A 12060-nucleotide genomic window follows, 5' to 3' on the forward strand; every position below is an offset into this window, starting at 1 on the left:
CTGGCGTCATCTAAAGAGCCTGCACACTTCTGTGACAGAGCCATCTCAATAGCAGGATAAAAGCTCCGTGTGGAGAGACCCTCCCTGCCCAAATGTATGGGTATGTATCTATACTGCAGACCTACGGTGGTGTACAGTATTTGCCTCTTCCCTAGGAACTGTAATTCAAGGGGCACCAGGGGGCATGGGTGGGGGATCTCTACACAGATCAAATACGCCTTCCCTGAGAAATGTCAAGGAAAACACAGAAAGGCCTAGTGAGCTGTGGTGGGTGGGCTGAGAATCTAAGTCTTCCAAATGCTTTTATTTATGACAAAAATGCTACAGTAACACATAATTACATTTGTTATCCTAGCTGGTAAATGGCTTTACCTACACGAAGGAACACAGTCAAATGTCAAATGTCAAATATTAATCTACCTATCCAGCCTCTCTACCTAAATTACTAAAGGTGTAATCCTATGCATGTTTAGACAGAAAAAAATCCTTCAGCATCCCTTAGCGAGCATAACTTTTTTCTGTCTAAGCATGCATAGGATTGCACCTCACTATTCTTAAATAGCATTATCAATATATAAATGAAACATAAAGCAAATCCTATCTGTAAATATCCCCTTCATGGATCACTGCCTTGTTGTGGCGAAGGGGCTTGCGTAACTCAGTGAAGCCATAAGATATGCCATGCAGGGCCACCCAAGACGGACAGGTCATGGCGGAGAGTTCTGACAAAATGTGGCCCACTGGAGAAGGAAATGGCAACCCACTCCAGTATTCTTGCCAAGAAAACCCCATGGAACGTATCACAAGGCTAAAAGATATGACGCCGGAAGATGAGCCCCTCAGGTCGAAAGGTGTCCAATATACTACTGGGGAAAAGCAGAGGGAATTTCCAAGTAGCGCCAGAAAGAGTAAAGCGGCTGGGCCAAAGCCAAAAGGACACTCAGCTGTGGATGTGTCTGGTGTGAAAAGAAGGTCTGATGCTGTAAAGAACAATATTGTTTAGGAACCTGGAATGTAAGATCAATGAATCAAGGTAAGCTGGAGGTGGTCAAACATGAGATGGCAAGATTGAACATCGACATCTTGGGAATCAGCGAACTAAAATGGACAAGCATGGGCAAATTCAATTCAGGTGACCATTATATCTACTACTGTGGGCAAGAATCCCTTAGAAGATATGGAGTAGCACTCATAGTCAACAAAAGGGTGGGAAAAGCAGTACTGGGGTACAATCTCAAAAACGATAGAATGATCTCAGTATGAATCCAAGGCAAACCATTCAACATCACAGTAATTCAAGTCTATGCCCCAACCACTGAGGCCGAAGAAGCTGAGGTTGATCGTTTCTATGAAGACCTACAACACCTTCTAGAACTAACACCAAAAAAAGATGTCCTCTTCATCATAGGGATTGGAATGCTAAAGTAGGAAGTCAAGAAATAACCGGGATAACAGGCAAGCATGGCCTTGGTGTACAGAATGAATCAGGACAAAGGCTAATAGGGTTTTGCCAAGAGAACATGCTGATCATAGCAAACACTCTTTTCCAACAGCACAAGAGGTGACTCTACACATGGACATCACCAGATGGTCAATATTGAAATCAAATTGATTATGTACTTTGCAGCCAAAGATGGAGAAGCTCTATACAGTCAGTAACAACAAGACCTGGAGCTAGAGATGTCAGAGAATTTCGCCACGGATCTCGGGGAGGCCGAATGCCAGCGCATTCGGCCCCCCGAAATTGGTGGCGAAACAGCCTGCCCGCCCCGCCCCCCCCCCCGGGACGGGACTTACCTTGGGCGAATCCTCCTGGCGGCAGCGGCGGCGGTTCGGCAGCAGTTCGGCGGCAGTTCGGCAGCGGTGGCTGCGACAGCCGATCTTCTGACCGGCCGCCGCCGCCGCCATTTCCAGTAAAAAAAAAAGGGATAGGCTACGTAAAGATTTACGTAGCCTATCACAGCTAGATTTTTAAAAAATACCGTGATAGGCTACGTAAAACTTTACGTAGCCTATCACGGCTGAGTAAAAAAAAAAACAACCGCCATATGGGCGCCGCCATTTGCGTTCCTTATTTTGGCACGTCTAGCCTACGTAAACATTTACGTAGACTACGGCAAAAATAAGGGGAACGCAAATACCGTAGCGTCAATGCTATTTGCGTTTCCCTTATTTTTGCCGTAGTCTACGTAAATGTTTACGTAGACTAGACGTGCCAAAATAAGGAACGCAAATGGCGGCGCCCATGGGCGCCGCCATTTGCATACGCGTGGGTTGTTTTTTTTTACTCAGCCGTGATAGGCTACGTAAACATTTACGTAGCCTATCACGGCTGACTGAAGGGACACAAACGGCGGCGGCTATGGCCGCCGCCATTTGCAGCCTGGCCGGCCAGGATTCAGGACTGGAGGGACGGAGCACCTCCCCCCCCGGCCAGAATTTCGGGTGGGAGGGAAGGAGCGCCTTCCCCCCCGGACAGAATTTCGGGGGGGAGGGTCGGAGCGCCTCCCCCCCCAGCCAGAATTTCGGGGGGAGGGAGGGAGCGCCTCCCCCCCACTGCAAATCAAATTTCGTTACAGGTAAGTGACTTTCGTACATCCCTACCTGGAGCTGACTGTGGCTCAGATCATGAGCTTCTTATTGCAAAATTTTGGCTTAAATTGAAGAATGTAGGGAAAACCACTAAACCATTCAGGTATGACCTAAATCATATCCCTTATGAATATACAGTGGAGGTGAGGAATAGATTAAGGGATTAGACCTGATAGACAGAGTGCCTGAGGAACTATGGACGGAGGTCCGTAACATTGTTCAGGAGGCAGCAACTCAATCCATCCCAAAGAAAAAGAAATGCAAGAAAGCCAAGTGGCTGTCTGATGAGGCTTTACAAGTAGCTGAGGAAAGAAGGGAAGTGAAAAGCAAGGGAGAAAGGGGAAGATATATCCAACTGAATGCAGAGTTCCAGAGAATAGCAAGGAGAGACAAGAAGGCCTTCTTAAATGAACAATGCAAAGAAATCGAGGAAAACAATAGAATGGGAAAGACTAGAGATCTTTTCAAGAAAATTGGGGATATCAAGGGAACGTTTTGTGCAAAGACAGGCATGATAAAGGACAAAGAAGGCAGGGACCTAACAGAAGCAGATGAGATTAAGAAGAGGTGGAAAGAATACACAGAAGAACTATACAGGAAAGATCTGAATGTCCCTGATAGCCATGATAGTGCGGTCACTGAACTTGAGCCGGAAATCCTAGAGAGTGAAGTCAAGTGGGCCTTAGGAAGCATTACTAATAACAAAGCTAGTGGAGATGACAGTATTCCAGCTGAGCTTTTTAAGATCCTAAAAGATGATGCTGTTAAAGTGCTGCACTCAATATGCCAACAAATTTTGAACACTCAGCCGTGGCCACAAGACTGGAAAAGGTCAGTTTACATTCCAATTCCAAAGAAGGGCAATGCCAAAGAGTGTTCAAACTACCGTACAATTGCGCTCATTTCACATGCCAGCAAGGTTATGCTCAAAACCCTACAAACTAGGCTTCAGCAGTATGTGAACCGAGAACTACTGGAAGTACAAGCTGGGTTTCGAAGAGGCAGAGGAACTAGAGATCAAATCGCCAACATTCACTGGATCATGGAGAAAGCAAGAGAATTCCAGAAAAACGTCTATTTCTGCTTCATTTACTACGCTAAAGCCTTTGATTGTGTGGATCACAACAAACTGTAGCAAATTCTTAAAGAGATGGCAGTACCAGACCACCTCACCTGTCTCCTAAGAAACCTGTACAAGGGTCAAGAAGCAACAGTAAGAACCAGACATGGAACAACTGATTGGTTAAAAATTGGGAAAGGAGTACGACAAGGCTGTATATTGTCGCCCTGCTTATTTAACTTATATGCAGAGTACATCATGAGAAACGCCAGGTTAGATGAATCACCGGTCGGAATTAAGATTGCCGGGAGAATTATCAACAACCTCAGATACGCAGACAATACCACCCTAATGGCAGAAAGTGAAGAGGATCTAAAGAACCTCTTGTTGAGGGTGAAAGTGGAGAGTGCAAAAGCTGGTTTGAAACTCAACATTTTAAAAACGAAGATCATGGCATCTGACCCCATCACTTCCTGGCATATAGAAGGGGAAGAAATGGAAGCAGTGACAGCTTTTATTTTCTTGGGCTCCAAGTTCACCGCAGATGGTGACTGTAGCCATGAAATTAAAAGACGCTTGCTCCTTGGGAGGAAAGCTATGGCAAACCTAGACAGCATAGTAAGAAGCAGAGACATCACCTTGCTGACAAAGATTCATATAATCAAAGCTATGGTTTTCTCAGTAGCAATGTATGGCTGTGGCAGCTGGACAGTAAGGAAGGCTGAGCGCCGAAGAATTGATGCCTTCAAACTGTGGTGCTGGAGAAGACTCTTACGAGTCCCCTGGACTGCAAGGAGGTCCTATCAGTCCATCCTAAAGGAAATCAACCCTGAGTGCTCATTGGAAGGACAGATACTGAAGCTGAAGCTCAAATATTTTGGCCACCTAATGCGAAGAGAAGACTCCCTGGAAAAAACCCTGATGCTGGGAACAATTGAAGGCAAAAGGAGAAGGGACGGCAGAGGATGAGATGGCTAGATAGCATCACCGATGCAACGAATATGAATTTGAGCACAGTCCGGGAGAGAGCGGAGGACAGGAAGGCCTGGCGTGCTATGGTCCATGGGGTCACGAAGAGTCGGACACGACTTAATGACTGAACAAAAACAATCTGTAAATATAATGCTTAGTTAAACTATGAATCTAAGTAGCACCCCCACCACACACACACACAGATTAAACAATTATGTAAATATTTCAAAAACACCCATCTCTGGATTGGATCCAAATTCACACTGGACCAACTGGTCTGATGGAAGTGGACTGTCATGCCCTCTCCTTCCCACAGCAGTCCTCCAGCCCCCTGAAAATACTACGGAGACTCAGGAGATCCTGCTGAATGAAGTGAGCTGTGATCTGGGGGTGGGGAATCCCCCAAAATTGGGCAGAGGGACTTTCCACGAGCAGAAGGCAGTTCTGGATCCAGCCCTTTGTCACCTACAGTGCTCCTCATCTGTACTAACAGCTGATACAAAAAGACACAACTGAGGTGATGGTATCATTTGGAACTCGGAGCACTGTTGAGTCAGCATCTCTGTGACCTCAGAGGAGTTATGCATTTCTTCATCTTAAAGGTATATCCCACTTTCCCACTGAAACAGTCTGCCTGAGGCAGCATCCATGCCTGAATTCAAAATCACAGGACGAGACAATACATAATTTTGGCTGTCTTGATGCGGGGTTGGTGGTTGCCTCCAAAAGGGTCAGCCAATATATTTTAGTGCCTGAGCCAGAGCAGCAAAGGATCCCGCCTGCACCCACAAAAGGCAAGATACACAAAGGCCTGATCCAGGCCTGATCCAAATATTCCCATTTTACTCTATGCAGATGCTGCTGCTTTAATATCACGGTTAATATCACAGACCAGGGCTGGCCTCCTGCATCTGCTGGCAGTGCTGGTTTTTTCAAGGTGCAGGAGGACTTTTGGATGGTCTGTGAATGGGAATTGTATCAAAAAATTTCAGGCTATAAATATTTGGGTATATACTTCCATAAAACTCTCAACTGGTCTCTGCAGAGAGATAGGGCTAGAGCAACAGCTAACAATACAGCTGCTGCAAGAATAAGGTTCTATTATACAGAGAGCTTTGGCTATTGGGTGGTATAGAAATAAATAATAATTAAAAAAAATACCAAAGGGGGTCAGTCTGTCCCTGCTGCACTTCAGGTTTTTAAGGCTATGCCACTTATGCAATTGATGTATGGCACTGCAATCTGGATCAAAGCTGTTAACTTTTCAATAGAATCTGTGCAGGCAGCTTTCATACTCTCCATCCTTGGTCTTCCAAAATGTGTGGCAACCCCTGCTCTCTTGTTGGAAACTGGCCTACAGATAATCACCCTGAGAGCTTGGATTAGCTCATTACATTTTCTGATCCATTTGTATGGCCCTGGTCCCTTAGGTTACTTATACAAGATACGTAATGGCCCTTATGTTTCTGAGTGGATGAAATTGCTTTGGAATAAGATCAATTCTCTGGGCCTATGCCCAGAGTCTGTACTAATGATGGAAGCTAAGCAGGCCAAAGATCTTCTGTTGCAAAGGGCCAGGGATTATGGCCTACAAGTTTTAAGGTCTGCAGCGGATAGAATTTGTTCTCCTCTGTTTTGGGGTGTGAATCTGAGTTATGGGCTGGTAGAAGCGAAATATTTAATCAGTCCGTAACATTCCCAAATATCATTGTGCACTTATTTTGGCAAGAGTTAATGTCTTACCCTCTGTTCTGTTACAAGGGAGGTTTCAGAAAACTAGTCTTTTAGATTGTTTATGCCCATGTGAAAGGAACGAAATCGATTCGGGTATTCATGTCTTACTTTCTTGTTCCTTTTATGTAGATATTAGAGAGAAATTACTGTCTGATACTAGATCAGATATAAATGTACTCCTTTATTGTTTTAGGACAACAGAGGATAGGGATACAATCGAGGCTTTTGATAAATTCTTTTTGAATGCTTTGGGAATCAGATCTCTTCAGAATGGATTTTATTGTATATTCTCTAAATGTGTTTGTAGACTCTTTTATTTTTGTATGTTCAAAGTCTGGTCGGTGACCGTAATGAAGATGATGATTATGACGATGATGACGACAGCCAGGCAAGTTATTTTGGTACCTGAGGCAGAAAATCCGACAAGCACCTCTTCCCCTCACTGGGGTAGAAATACAACAACAACAACAACAACAGGCCCTGAAACACCTAAAACAGCTGCCTGAGGTGGCCACCTCACTCTGTCTCAGCCTTCCCCAACCTGGTACCCTCCAGATGTTTTGGACTGCAACTCCCAACAGCCCCAGCCAGCATAGCCAATGGTAAGAAATGCTGAAAGTTGTAGTCTAAAACATCCGAAGGGCACCAGGCTGGGGAAGGCTGCTCTATACAGCTGCCAGCCAAACACCAAAGGAAGAGAAGTTAGGGATTTAGGTACTGGGAGGGAGAAGGTTTGCCCTCATCAACAAGACAAGAACTGAGTGGTAGTAGAAAGAATCGGTGGGTGGGTGGAGTTTGTGCTTCACAGGGGCAACTCTACAAGGGGACGCCAGTGTTAAGATCAATGGAAGTGAATCATTGTCCTCCCAGTTACCCTAATAGCTGTGAAAACGTCATGTGCCTGTCTTCTAAAGAGCAATAATATCAGATTGAACTGTTTTACAGATCATTATAAAATAATATCAGTGCAAAAGAGCAATAATATCAGACTGATCTATTTTACAGATCAGTGTAAAAAAACCCCAATTTTTAATGGTTCAGTTCATGGCAGCAGGTGTGCTCTGTGATTTGACTGTGGTTTGGGAGGTGTCTCCTTTAAAAAATCATATGAAATCAAGAGGCTCCATGCCTTGGATTGATGTTTTTGCACCACGGCAGCACCAGTGAGTGTTGAATCCATATTTTTTATGGTTTAGTCCATGGAGGCAGATGTGCTCTGTGACTTGATGTTGGTTTTGTGGGTGTCCCCTTTAAAAAGCATATGAAATCATGAAGATCCATTTTTTATTTCATGGATCTGACTTTTACCCAGTCCCGCATTATTTTACATTACATATCTCCTTGGCTTTCGTATGTTTGCTGATTCAAAGAAGTTGTGATGGAGTGAAGGATGAAAGCAGTGTCATGTAGATGGGGCCTAAATGCATCCCTCCCCCCACTCCAACCCAGTGAAAACTAGGCCTAGCAAAGCAGTTAAGAAGCTGAGCTGTGAACAAAGAATTTGCTGCTTCGAATGTTACCTCTTCCATGAACTCTCTAGAGGGTCTTGCCCAAGCCCGCATCTCTCATTCCATTGGTGGGTCAGGACCCGCTAATCAGTCGCAGCCTGACGTGGTTAGTTGCAACAGCAGGGCTACCACAAATACCTGGTAAAAATTAGGAAGTGCATCCCCAAATGTGTGCTTGGTCTAAAGTTCAGTCCTTGGTCTGAAAAGGTTGAAGACTATTGCCTGTAAAACAAAGCTAATTCAAGGTAAAATATTATTACATACTTTATACACTTGAGATTATCAAGTTAATGTGTGAAGCACCTTGAACACTTTGCGGTGCTGTATAAATGCTGAGGATTAGCATTATTTGCAAAGCATGAACTGAGTACCTTGGAGGAGAAGCAAGATGTATTCAGCCTCCAGTAGCCAAATTAATTTTTTAAAAATCTGAAAAGTTCTCAAAGGAGATGAAATTCTACAAGCACAGAGCAGTTAATTGGGGCTGGTTGACTGAAACAAGAGACACTTTTACTTCCGTGTAATTGTGTATTCCAGTTCAGGTACACTACACTGGGCATGGAGAAACTTTACCTTAGCCTTTCCTGGCATGTTGCCTCCAGATGGGTTGGACTATACCTCCTATCATCCACAACAAAGTCCCTGCTTGCAGTGATGATGGGAGTTGTAGTCTAACACACCTGGAGGGCATTACCACATTTGGGTAGGCTGCTTTAGGGTGAGCTGCAGCAATTTAGTTGTGACAGTGCTTTTTCAAATGGGCTGGAATCCAGAAATGAAATGAAAACGTCTCTCTGCGCCTCTGTAACCGCACAGCTGTGAAGGGACAGGAGGAGTAAAGGGGCGTCACAGAGTGACGCAAGCAGTATGCACACCTACAACACGCCCACTGCAAAATGTGAAGTCATTCTGGGGAAGGGACAGATGGCTGACAACTGCAGGGAAACCTGCAGCAAACGAAAAGCATTGCAGTAAAATGCCTCCTTGGAAATCCTCATTTTCTGGGAGAAAACCACAGATCACTGCGAAGTGGTGACTGGGTCATCTCTCCCGAGGGACCTCAACTTGCAGCCGCCCTGGAGTAAAAGGCTCATGTAGATGGGGCCCCAGTTATGTGGAAGTTGATTGTGCCACATTCAAGATTTAGCACATGCTCAGCTCAAGAAGTTGTGTTTTCAGTCCTAGAATGGAGCTCACAGTCAGTTTACTGTGAGCTCCATGCAATGTTCATTTTCACTTCTGTTTCTCACTTCTTTCTTTTTCTTTCTTTCTTGCCTTCTTTCTTTCTGCTCTTATTGGTGTTAAACACTTTGGAGTCAGAAACTTGCCAATTGGCTACAAATCACTCAAAGATCTACCATTAGATATACATTTTGTCTGCCCCTGCTCTGGAACACTACATTGGATTAGTGGTGTTTATATACATATGTGTATGTTATATTCATTGCACTATTCTCCTCCATTGCAGTGAACACTTGTCTAAAGGTAAAATATACCTTAAGACTATATTGAAATGAGAGGTTCTCCTGGAACCCCCCCCCCCCGAGTGTTTAAGAATCAATTGCACTTCAATAATGGATGCTGTCAGTTTTGAAAATGCCAAACACTGTTCAATATTTTCAACCTGCAATTTTTTCTGTGCTCCCTGCCCCCCCCCATGCTGTTTAATACTTACCCACTTAAAGGTAAGTATTAAACATCATGCCTTGGGATCATCAGCAGAGCCTGTCCATCATCTCCTAGTTCAGAATTAAAACACATGCACAAACACAGCTTTTCAGGAGGAATAATATACTGTTGCAAGATACACACTAAATTAACGCCGAGTCAAAATAAGCACAAGGGCAGCAGGTCCCACTGTGAAGCTGCTTACCATTGCTTATAGTCAAAGATTGCCACCATCCCCATTTTCCCCCTTTGCCACATTTTTGCTCCATGTCCTCCTTTTTCTCAAATTGCTTGCTTGATTCTCCCTGCCAAACAATCCAGGTTTCGATATAGTCGCACAAACTGCAGACAGTAAAGAATTGCTTTGTATCTGTATGTACAAAACTACCACCCACCATTTCAGAATAACCTGGCATATAGAAGGGGAAGAAATGGAAGCAGTGACAGATTTTACTTTCTTGGGCTCCAAGATCACCGCAGACGGTGACTGTAGCCATGAAATTAAAAGATGCTTGCTCCTTGGGAGGAAAGCTATGGCAAACCTAGACAGCATAGTAAGAAGCAGAGACATCACCTTGCCGACAAAGGTCCGTCTAATCAAAGCTATGGTTTTCCCAGTAGTAATGTATGGCTGTGAGAGCTGGACTATAAGGAAGGCTGAGCGCCGAAGAATTGATGCTTTCGAACTGTGGTGCTGGAGAAGACTCTTACGAGTCCCCTGGACTGCAAGGAGGTCAAATCAGTCCATCCTAAAGGAAATCAACCCTGAGTGCTCATTGGAAGGACAGATACTGAAGCTGAAGCTCCAATATTTTGGCCACCTAATGCGAAGAGAAAACTCCCTGGAAAAGACCCTGATGCTGGGAAAGACTGAAGGCAAAAGGAGAAGGGGACGGCAGAGGATGAGATGGCTAGATAGCATCACCGATGCAATGAATATGAACTTGAGCAGGCTCCGGGAGAGAGCGCAGGACAGGAAGGCCTGGCGTGCTATGGTCCATGGGGTCACGAAGAGTCGGACACGACTGAACGACTGAACAACAACAACAACAAAATGTAGCATGGCCTCATCTCATCCAAGAGCCTGATCCCGTGTATCCCATAATGCTGCTGCATTGTGAGGAGCAGGTGACACCTGCACAGACAGCTTTATAGTTTGTCCCAAAAGTCAGTGAGGACAGAATGAAGAGGCTGCTTCATTTTTCAAGGTTCATGTGTATGAGCTGGTATTCATGAAAGAAGAATTAGCCAATTTTGAACTGTGTTCACCTGATCTAGAGAGCAAAGAAATGTCATAAGGTTTTTTAAAGAGTTTGAAAATTGAAGCAAAGTTTCTGCTACATTATATGGCTTTGCAGGAACAAGCTGAGAGATGGCACAAGAGAATGGAGCAAAACTGTTTTGTTTGTATTAATGGCCAAATCCTCTGCCTTCAACTGCCCCATGCTATTGAAGTTATAACTGAAGCCAAAGGGTTTTTAAAAAGATGTAGGATTATCCTCCAATCTGTGCCTCTTCACACTCCATGTATTCTCCTGCAATAAAGAGTTCAATTACCCTGTAGTGTTTCAATCCCAATTCCCACAAGGTTTTTTGTATAATGTCAGGGTTTAATTAAAATGAAATTGCAGTCAGTCAGTGAGGGAAAATACAACACTACACATCCAAGGTATGGAGGGGCCATGTCTCTAAATGATCTTCAACATAGTGAAATTTAACACCAAAATAGCTGTTTTATGTTGATGCAGCTGTTAAGATAAAGAGTTGCCTGTCCCCTCTTTTATTTCATTATCTCCATGTGATACTGTTTCAGGAAAAAGTTCAGGAGGAAAGTACCAGGGTGTTACATGTCCATACTGAATTAACACTGCGGGGTCTTATAGACAGGGCTGGCCCAGGATATTCAGTTTGCACAAGGTGAAGGACAAGATGCTCCCCCCCCCCGCATTCCATGTATCAAAGCTGACCAGAATGGTGTCGGGTGTTTCTGAGTGCAGAGAGTGGGATAGCAGTTCAGATTCTGAGGGAGAACCATCAGACATGGGGGAGGTGTTTTCCCAGGCTAGTCCAGATATGAGTAGGCCTGCTTCTCAGGTTACAAACATCCAGATGGCTGAGCATGAGGGTCCCTTCTCACCCCACCCCCTGGGAGAGGCAGCAAACAGGAGGAGGCGGGGTTTGGGGACAGTGACCTAATAGATGCCAGACGCAGGCACAGAGCAAAGAGAGAGAAGGCAGGGGTGGAACTTAGATGGTCTACCCGATTGGCCTTGTGTCAAAAGCTGCGCTTAGAGGCCTCATGACAAGAGAGGAACCTCCCCACCTTAAGTTAGTCTAGCGAGACCGCCTCCCTCTTCAAACAGTGGGCAACTCTCATAAATTCCATTTGAATCCGCTGAAGGCATTCCTTTGTAGATGGAGAGAATTTGCATCTGTCTGACCCTGTGAAGTAATGGATTAAAAGCTGTAGACTGAAGCCTCTTGTCTGTGTATGTTTGGGCATTGAAGTGGGGGCCAAGGGAATCC

This window comes from Heloderma suspectum, chromosome 4, assembly GCF_057233095.1.
Source record: "Heloderma suspectum isolate Gila_16-S chromosome 4, 16-S_ref, whole genome shotgun sequence".
NCBI classification, from domain to species: Eukaryota; Metazoa; Chordata; class Lepidosauria; order Squamata; family Helodermatidae; genus Heloderma; species Heloderma suspectum.